The sequence below is a fragment of the Lethenteron reissneri genome, chromosome 13 (genome assembly GCF_015708825.2).
Source record: "Lethenteron reissneri isolate LAM-NWPU_2019-01 chromosome 13, ASM1570882v1, whole genome shotgun sequence".
Classification (NCBI taxonomy): Eukaryota; Metazoa; Chordata; class Hyperoartia; order Petromyzontiformes; family Petromyzontidae; genus Lethenteron; species Lethenteron reissneri.
Window position 1 is genome coordinate 11,355,506 of NC_083791.1, and position 9,138 is coordinate 11,364,643.

Genomic DNA, 9,138 nt, shown 5'->3' on the forward strand with positions numbered 1-9,138 from the left:
GGGGAGTCGGGGTTGGGAGAGCGGGGGGTGGTGAGTGGGGGGGGGGGGCTTTTGGTGAGTGGGAATAGGCCGGGGAGGGGGTGGCTGGGTAGCTGGGTGGGTGGGTGGCTGGAAGCGCACGGGAGGGAGTGGTCACGGTGTTGGAGGAGGGAGGGCGATTGTTGTCACGAAGTTTGGGCGAGTGTGTTCGTGAGCACGCGTGCGTGTGTGCGCGTGTGCCGCCCTCGCTGTATACACGTTGGGTGGGTAGGTTATACTTACACCGACTGCACTGCGGCAGAGAGGAGGGGTGGGGGGTAGGGAGAGTTGGGCGCGGGTAGAGACGGGGGGGGGCTACAGCTGGATAGATTACAGAACTCCCGCTCACACAGACGGGGCATGGCTTCGTCCAGAAACTCTGACACCCTCTCCCGCTCCCCCCTCGCTCTGTCTCTCTACACCGGCGCTTACGCACGCACGCACACCTTCCAGCCTTCCAACAACACCCGCCCCGTGATCACCGGGGCCCAGGGCTCTGAGTAATTCGCTCACTCCACATGATTGCTCTTCCCCTTTTGCCGCAAGTCGTCGCATAGCGGTTTTCGTAAATGTCACGCACACAAATAAACACGCGAGCTGGTAGAACGATGAACGCTCCGCATGCAAAGTTGTCCTTCATTGGTGAGCCGTGCAGTGAGTTTAGCACCAGTGTTGGTGAGCCCGTGCGGTGGTGAGTTTAGTCATTGACGTCTCTCGTGTTAGTAGAATTGCGTGGCCTTGACGATCGTGGAGTTTTAGCTGCGCCTCTGAAAAGAGAAACAGCAGCAACAATGGGCCTGAGACCACCCAGTGTGGAGGCGCTTTCACCAGACAGACTCGGCAAGCCTCTTGCAATCTTGTCCTTAAACCAACTCAAAACTCAACTTCCACCACAACCGCCACAAACATTCACAAGGAAGCCACGTTGGGGGGGGGGGGGGGGGGTTCAGCTGAAGTTGGCGAGACGCACGCGCGCGACACGCGGAGACAGCGTGCTGGGCCCGTCTGGTGAGCGGGTGAGTGGGAGCAGGAGGAGGTGGTGGATGGGTGGGTGGGTGGTGGATGATTGATTGAAAGTCGAGGGAGCTGGCAGAGCGGGGGAGGCGGTGGGGATCAGCTGGGAGGGTTCGAGGCTACTCGGGGGGATTAGACGAGGGGGTTTAGGGTCACGTCTGCGAAGTGCCACGGACATTGCCAATTGCCGTCACTCGCGGAACGAACGAAAGAACGACGACGCGCGATGTTGACCGACTGATAACCAAACATACAGCATATATACAGTATGTATATACAGTATATACACTGTAGATGTATTGCTCTCACAGAGAGGAGGCCACGATCCACAACGGGCCGTGATCCCAGCGATCAGGTGAAGGCGTTCAGCAATCTCAGGAACGCTTCTCTGCGTGACCCCGGGGGTCTCCAGTGACGGCAATGAGAGCGATAAGAGAGAGCCCCTGACGTCTTGTCCCGAATCAACAATGTTCCTTATCCAGAGCCACACAGACGTCAACTCACCCACCCACTCGCACACTCGCACTCCAAACCGCCGGAACAAAGCTTGCCTCACTCTCACTGAGGTCAGGCAGTAGACGTCACTGATATCAAACAGATTGCCTTCACCTTTACGAGCAGCTGAGCGACTAGAAGTCCCTGAAGATATTTACATGGCCGGTAGAGCTGGATGAAAAAAAGAGGAGGCGCTCGGCGTGATGATCGGCACGGCTCGGCTCTGCATCCTGACATGGCAGTGGAAAAACGCAGCATTGGAGTCGCGCGCGTGATTGTGATGTTCTGGACACGTGCGTGGGATGTGGGTTCGTCGCCTCTGCTGAACCTGACGTGTAATTCTCTCCCTGCCACCACCACCACCCCACACCCCACCACTTATCCGTGCTGTCGACTCATTGTCCAAGTCCGCACTCTCTGGACCTGGGCCTTCCCCTTTCTTCTCTAGAAAATAAACAAATTCACGTTTCTCCCATTTACAGTTAAGCGCGTGTCCTACTGATTCCGTGCAACATATTGGGATGCGGTTGCATACAGAGACACACTTTATGTTCATGTTGTTTAAAAGATATCGGCCAAGCGATAGGCAGGGCAATTGTTTGCACTACGCTGACTGTCACTTTGCGTAGACGGCTGAACGCAGCGAGTTGCGACATCAACATTTTGGACGGAACCATAAAACATTCGTCACTAACACTCGCGGTCTTAAAAAAAGTTTCGGGGGGAGGGGGACAAATATGTGTACGTAAAATAGGCGACGTTTTGGGCAATGGCCCTTATTCATAAGCACGTGAATGATGCATTGATGGTTTGACCGCTCGCTTCTTTGTGCGTTGCACTTTTTCGAAACTACGCCACGAGCGCAGTCCACTCCATTTTCATCCCCTGTGCATGTGGACACCGGCCAATGATCCCCTGTGCATGTGGACACCGGCCAATGATTGATGGTGACGAGAAAGCCACGGCTGGTCGAGGAAACTGTTACTTAATCAAATATTTAAAGTACGATAACAACCACCAGCAGCACCATCACCATCATCATCAGCAGAACAGGAAGATAATGTCAGCTGGAAATTTTTGAAAAGAACCCACGCAGACGATGATGATGTTGATGAGGGGGGTTGACGAGGAATCGCTCGTTATTATGATTATCATGTGTAGTGTACAAAGGATGCGATAGCATTGTTAGATCCCACATTCATTGATTGATTGACATTTTCACGGCCACACGGCACGGCGACGGACGCTTGAAGGAGGGCAGGCGAATGTCCAGGGTCTGGTCGTGTTGTCGCTGAGACGTCGCCTTGATGGAGGGGCAGCGATGCCGTCGTGGGGTCCAGAAAGGGCCCCGAATGAGTGTCGAGACACATTTTCATGACGGTCCTGCGACGTCGGGATCATTGGCCAATTCCCTTGAAGAGCTGAGTTTGTGTTGTTTTCGTTGAACGTGTCTGGCCTTAAACCAGAGAAAACCCATCACTACCACCACCACCACCACAGGAACTAGAGAAACATCACTCAAACAATTCACTTACCCACCCATCGACTTATTGCAACTGACATTTATCACACCACAAAATTACGATGGCCATCACTGCGTGGTCCACCAACCCGTGCTTGCTCAACCATCGCTGCAGTGTGGGATGATTCTAGAAGATCGACCTCGCAATGTCACACACAGCACGCACAGCGAGTCTTCCCCACGGAGTCTCGCCCTGTGTCACCCGTGAACCGACGATTCCTTGCCCGTGCAGCAGGTGGCAATGTTGGTCCCACGAATCTTGCGCCACGATCCGCGCGTGTGAACCGTGGAACAGGCGCGGCACCAGGGGGAGCTACGAGTCCACACATACTCTTTGGTTCTTTCGGTAAAGTCACGCAGGTATAAAATAAGATAAAATAAAATAATAGTTTTTTTACCCTTCTATCTGGCAACAAAACTGGCACTTTTTTTTACGAGGAGTCATGTTTGCATAGACCACAATACCTGCAGTCATAATGCAAACAAAAACATAACTCTGATAATGTACGCACTGTCCATGAAGTTGATTGGTCCACACCCGAGACAGATTTCCTTAGAGCCTCATCTCACATGGTGTTGGACCAGATGACGCCGAAAGGCGCACAACTCAAACACAATGCACCATCAGAGTATGAGAGCTCGGGGTAAGCATTTACACCATTGGAAAAACAATTATCATATTTTTTACTGGCAAATGAGGTTCCAATGGTGTAAAAGATAAAAATCACGACGTTTCGGGCGCAACACAAGCGTCCGTCATCAGGTGATCAGGTGATGACGGACGCCCGAAACGTCGTGATTTATTTTATCTTATTTTATACCTACGTGACTTTACCGAAAGAACCAACGAGTATGGATTCCTGCAGTCACGAATGCTTCAAATCAAGATTGAGTCCACACATCCTGACCACCCCCTCTCACCCCCCCCCCAGCAAAATCACAACCACGAAGACAAAGATCCACCCCGGTATAGCCATTAGAGACTGTTGGGGCAAGTGCTGTTCGCGAGCACTTGTGAAGACCGGCATGCCACGATGTTAATTGCCTCGCTTGGTATGCAGGAGCGTGTGGATTCGATCCCAACCCTAGCACCTGTGTATTTGGGGGTTGTGTGTCTCTTTCCCAGTGGTCGCGTGGATTTTTTTTTAATCGGGGTCTTCCAATTTTTCCCTCTACGTTTAGAATCAACGTCACGCGTTTCGATTATTTGGCTGTTATACATTTTCACATGAATAGCCACTTCGTTGAGGTATCATTTGTGGCCACATCGCTTCTGAAAAAGAGCTGTATGGCTCAGTGGGCCTTACCTGGTAAAATAAAAAAAGAGTTTGAAATAGTTTGCCTTGGTTTCTTCGGTCAACTTCTAAATATTACTTCGAACGCCGCAGGTAGCAAGCCGACCGCCAGCCCTGCACCTCATCGATCCAGAGATCACACGGTTCAACAAAATCTCAAACTCTGGATCGGTTTCGACATTCAGTGTGCTCATCGGCAGTCAGCCTCGCTGGCAGCAATGCTGGCGAACTGACAGATGTTTTTAGGCAAAGACCCCCGCTCTGCTAGATAAGGGTGTTCTAGTTAGAACGCGAACCTGGATAACACACAACACAAACCACTGAACATGCATCGCTGTGCAGAACACAATGATTGAACGACGTTAGTGATTAAGTTGTGCCTTAACGATGCTCGAGTGAACCTCTAGCCCGAACCCCAAGCTGAAAGCTGTGCGCGGACACACGAAGTTCACAAATCGTCGGGACTACCGCTGCGATCGGTCGGTGTGGCCGTCACGACTTGTGGGCAGCCCTTCCCATGGGCGCGTCCTGGTGACACTCACGGCTCCAACACATCCCTCTCGACACATCCACCACTCACCAGGCCATCATCACTCACCAGTCCTCACCAGTCATCACCACTTGCCACTCACCGCATCCTCACCACTCACCAGGCCATCATCACTCACTAGGTCATCATCACTCACCAGGTCCTCTCCAATCATCACCACTTGCCACTCACCGCATCCTCACCACTCACCAGGCCATCATCACTCACCAGGTCATCATCACTCATCAGTCATCAACACTTGCCACTCACCGCATCCTCACCACTCACCAGGTCATCACCAGTCACCAGTCATCACCATTCCTCGCCACTTACCACTCACCGCATCCTCACCTGATCATCGCCACTCAGCGGGCTAATACAACAACGGGAAGCCCGTTGAGGCGTGATTTGCAATGATCGAGCGGGGCTAGCGACGCTAAAGCCGATAAGCCAAGCTGCTGGGTCAGAGTTCATGTCACGTCCCTCTCAAGACGTCGATCCCCATTCATACACGCACCACGTGCGAGTTCTCGGATGACCCCTGGCTCACTGGACCTGGTGGGGCGGTCTCGGGGGTCGGCAGCTTTGACACGTGACGTGCCTGCAGGTCTGCCACCTTTTATTTTTCACGTGTGGGTTCCTTAAAGACACGTGGATGATGTTGCCGTTGTTTTGTCGTCGTAGCGATAGGTCAAGAATTGTCCAGGTCTGTGCTCTCTGGTTGCCTGGGTGAAGCGGTGGCGCTGCTTTGTCCTCGCAAACTCAACGAACGCGAATTCTGGAGGAGAAAGGCGACGCGCACACTCCGCAGTCGGACTAAGTCTGTTATCGCAATTGTGCAGTTTACTCCGTTGAAGCTCAACACAAATACCGGTACCAGATCTCATCGATCCAGGCCACCCGGACTGTCTAGGGTCAAACCCGTACAGGCGGCAAACCCTTACATACACGACACGGCACAGGTGAATGAAATCATTAACGAATGCATGGTGACGAAATGAAGTGACTTCATTCAGCTGCGGTCACCTTTCAACGGAAGCGAGTGAGTGAGCGAGCGAGTGAGTGCGCATTTCCCAGAACGGTTACAATTGCTTTTTTTTAGATTTAATATTAGCGATTCGCTCACAGGAAGAAGAAGTACGGTTTTGCAACGACAATGTGTAATCGCCTCTGGGGAGGGGAAACTCGGGGGAAAGAAACACCAACAGGGTGTGGGAGCGGCCCAAACAAGAACACCGCGATCAGGTGACGACGTCACCACGTTCTTCTCGGAGTCATTGAAAACTTCCACGCTCCGTCTCTTCACCCCTCCACCACGCACGGCGAAATTCCAAAATGCCTCACGGATTCCCACGGCTTGGCCTGGGCGTTGGAGCGAGCACCGAGACCCGACGGGGGGAGGGGTCAACTGGCAAAGTGTCGCAGGCGGATTTAGGGGTCATTCAGGGTTCTTGAGAGAGAGATAGTGCTCCTGGCTCTAGCTGGTGAAGGTGAAGGTGAGTGCTATTGGCTGGGTGGTGAGGGTTATTGAGATAAACAGTGCCTCTGGCTCTAGCTGGTGAGGTCAAGGTGAGTGCTAGTGGCTGGGTAGTGAGGGTTATTGAGAGGGACAGTGCCTCTGGCTCTAGCTGGTGAAGGTAAAGGTGAGTGCTAGAGGCTGGGTGGTGAGGGTTATTGAGAGATACAGTGCTCCTGGCTCTAGCTTGTGAGGTGAAGGTGAGTGGTGGTGGCTGGGTGGTGAGGGTTAGTGAGAGAGAGAGAGTGCCTCTGGCTCTAGCTGGTGAAGGTGAGTGGCAGTGGCTGGGTAGTGAGGGTTATTGAGAGACACAGTGCTTCTGGCTCTAGCTGATGAAGGTGAAGGTGAGTGCTAGTGACTGAGTGGTGAGGGTTATTGAGAGAGACAGGGCCTCTGGCTCTAGCTGGTGAAGGTGAAGGTGAGTGCGAGTGGCTGGGTGGTGAGGGTTATTGAGAGACACAGTGCCTCTGGCTCTAGCTGATGAAGGTGAGTGCGAGTGGCTGGGTGGTGAAGGTTAGTGAGAGAGAGTGCCTCTGGCTCTAGCTGGTGAAGGTGAAGGTGAGTGCGAGTGGCTGAGTGGTGAGGGTTATTGAGAGAGAGTGCCTCTGGCTCTAGCTGATGAAGGTGAAGGTGAGTGCTAGTGGCTGGGTGGTGAGGGTTATTGAGAGAGACAGGGCCTCTGGCTCTAGCTGGTGAAGGTGAGTGCGAGTGGCTGGGTGGTTATGGTTAGTGAAAGAGAGAGTGCCTCTGGCTCTAGCTGGTGAAGGTGAAGGTGAGTGCTAGTGGCTGGGTGGTGAGGGTTATTGAGAGAGACAGGGCCTCTGGCTCTAGCTGGTGAAGGTGAGTGGTGGTGGCTGGGTGGTGAGGGTTATTGAGAGAGAGAGTGCCTCTGGCTCTAGCTGGTGAAGGTGAGTGGTCGTGGCTGGGTGGTGAGGGTTATTGAGAGACACAGTGCCCCTGGCTCTAGCTGGTGAAGGTGAGTGCTAGAGGCTGGGTGGTGAGGGTTATTGAGAGGGACAGTGCCCCTGGTTCTAGCTGGTGAAGGTGAGTGCTAGAGGCTGGGTGGTGAGGGTTATTGAGAGGGACAGTACCCCTGGCTCTCGCTGGTGAAGGTGAGTGGTGGTGAGTGGGTGGTGAGGGTTATTGAGAGGGCTAGTACGAGCGGATGGTTGGCTGGATGATTAGGCTTAGGCGTAATGCCTGGGTGTTTAATTGGTTAGAGTTAATAAAACCGTGCTAGTGATTAGTTAGCTCGTTGGCTATGGTTAGAGTAAGTTGAAATGGCTTTTACCAAGGTCTGATTGGCTATTTGAGCAGGGTTATGATTATCGGCAGGGCTGGTGTTCGCGGCTGGTCAGTTAGGGTTGCAGGATATGACTCGTGTTAGTCTGGCCCATCCCCTCAACTCCACATTGCTCGTCGCCATTGCAGAATTGTCTCTGATTTTCACTGCCAGTCGCTCTCAATGTGCGGTGCTCACGGTGCGGTGAGGGCAGTGCTGTGACACCGCAACGATGTGACACCGCAGCTCCATGCCTGCGTAACGCAGTGCCCCCACAATGCCGTGCCACCGCAGCGTTGCGTCATCCGTCCAACCACGAAGTTTATTGCAGGGCAATGTAAAAACAAATCTGCGACGTATGAAATTGAAAATCTGAAAAATTTTCTCTTCAAAAATTCTCAACGTATTTAAATTATCAACTATTCGCCATTATGTATCTCGGATGCCGTGAGTGTACATCTTGTAATTCTCCACGGTAGACAAACATAGATAAGGATGAGTAGATTACAGCATAGTGTTGATACGTGAACAACGTTTCTGTGAAGGTCACGGGACACCAAAAAAAACGGGTGAGGGGCTCAAACTTGGCAGCTCGCAAAGTAAAAAAAAAGCAAAGTAAAACCGGCTTTGACCGGCAGCCACCGCCACCACCACCACCACGACCCCAAAGTCACTGTTGGTCACTTTGTTCCGCTTGGCTAAGTTAGCCAATCATTATCACACGGCTCCCACTCGACACGCCGAGCCACGCTTCCCCACGGATACCCTAATCAGGTGTGTGCAGTGCCTCAGTGTCAGACGCATTGACGCAATTCTTGAAAAATATTTTCATTATTATTATTTTTTTCACTGCATCGTGCACTTTCAGATGTGCTTCTGCGGCCGTCTGGAACGCTCTTCCTTCCGATATATTAGGAAGCCACTGGAGCTACTTCTCGACAGAAAAATCATTTCTTTAAGACTGCTTTTGTGCGTTTAGTTTGTTGTTCTCCCCCTGCACCTCCGATTAGCGCGGGCTGGCTACGTACGGAGCGAAAGAAGTACTACGTAAATATGTACATTGTTGCACTTGCTTAGCCACGGAATGATCACCGAGTCTCGAGGCTATTTCCCAGTAGGATCCTGTGGTCGCAGTCGGGGGCGATGTTGCTGCTCTGTGTATTCCCAATTCAGTAATTTGATGCTGACTTTGTTAAGCATTGGTATGGGGATTTTTTTGGGGCCAATATCAGTTACCGGACGTGTAAAAGCCGACGCTAAATAAAAACGTTCTTGTTCCGGCCAGCGAAGAAACCCGCAGGTGATCCGGCGACTTCGCTACATGTCACAGGCCATCGGGGCACAGTGTTTGAGGTCAATTCGCATTGACCTTCTAGAATGGCTCAAACTCACATTTGGCAAGCATGTCGTTGAGCGATATGAATCGCATAAAAAAATGAGCGGACATCTCCACTCATGCGTTTATCC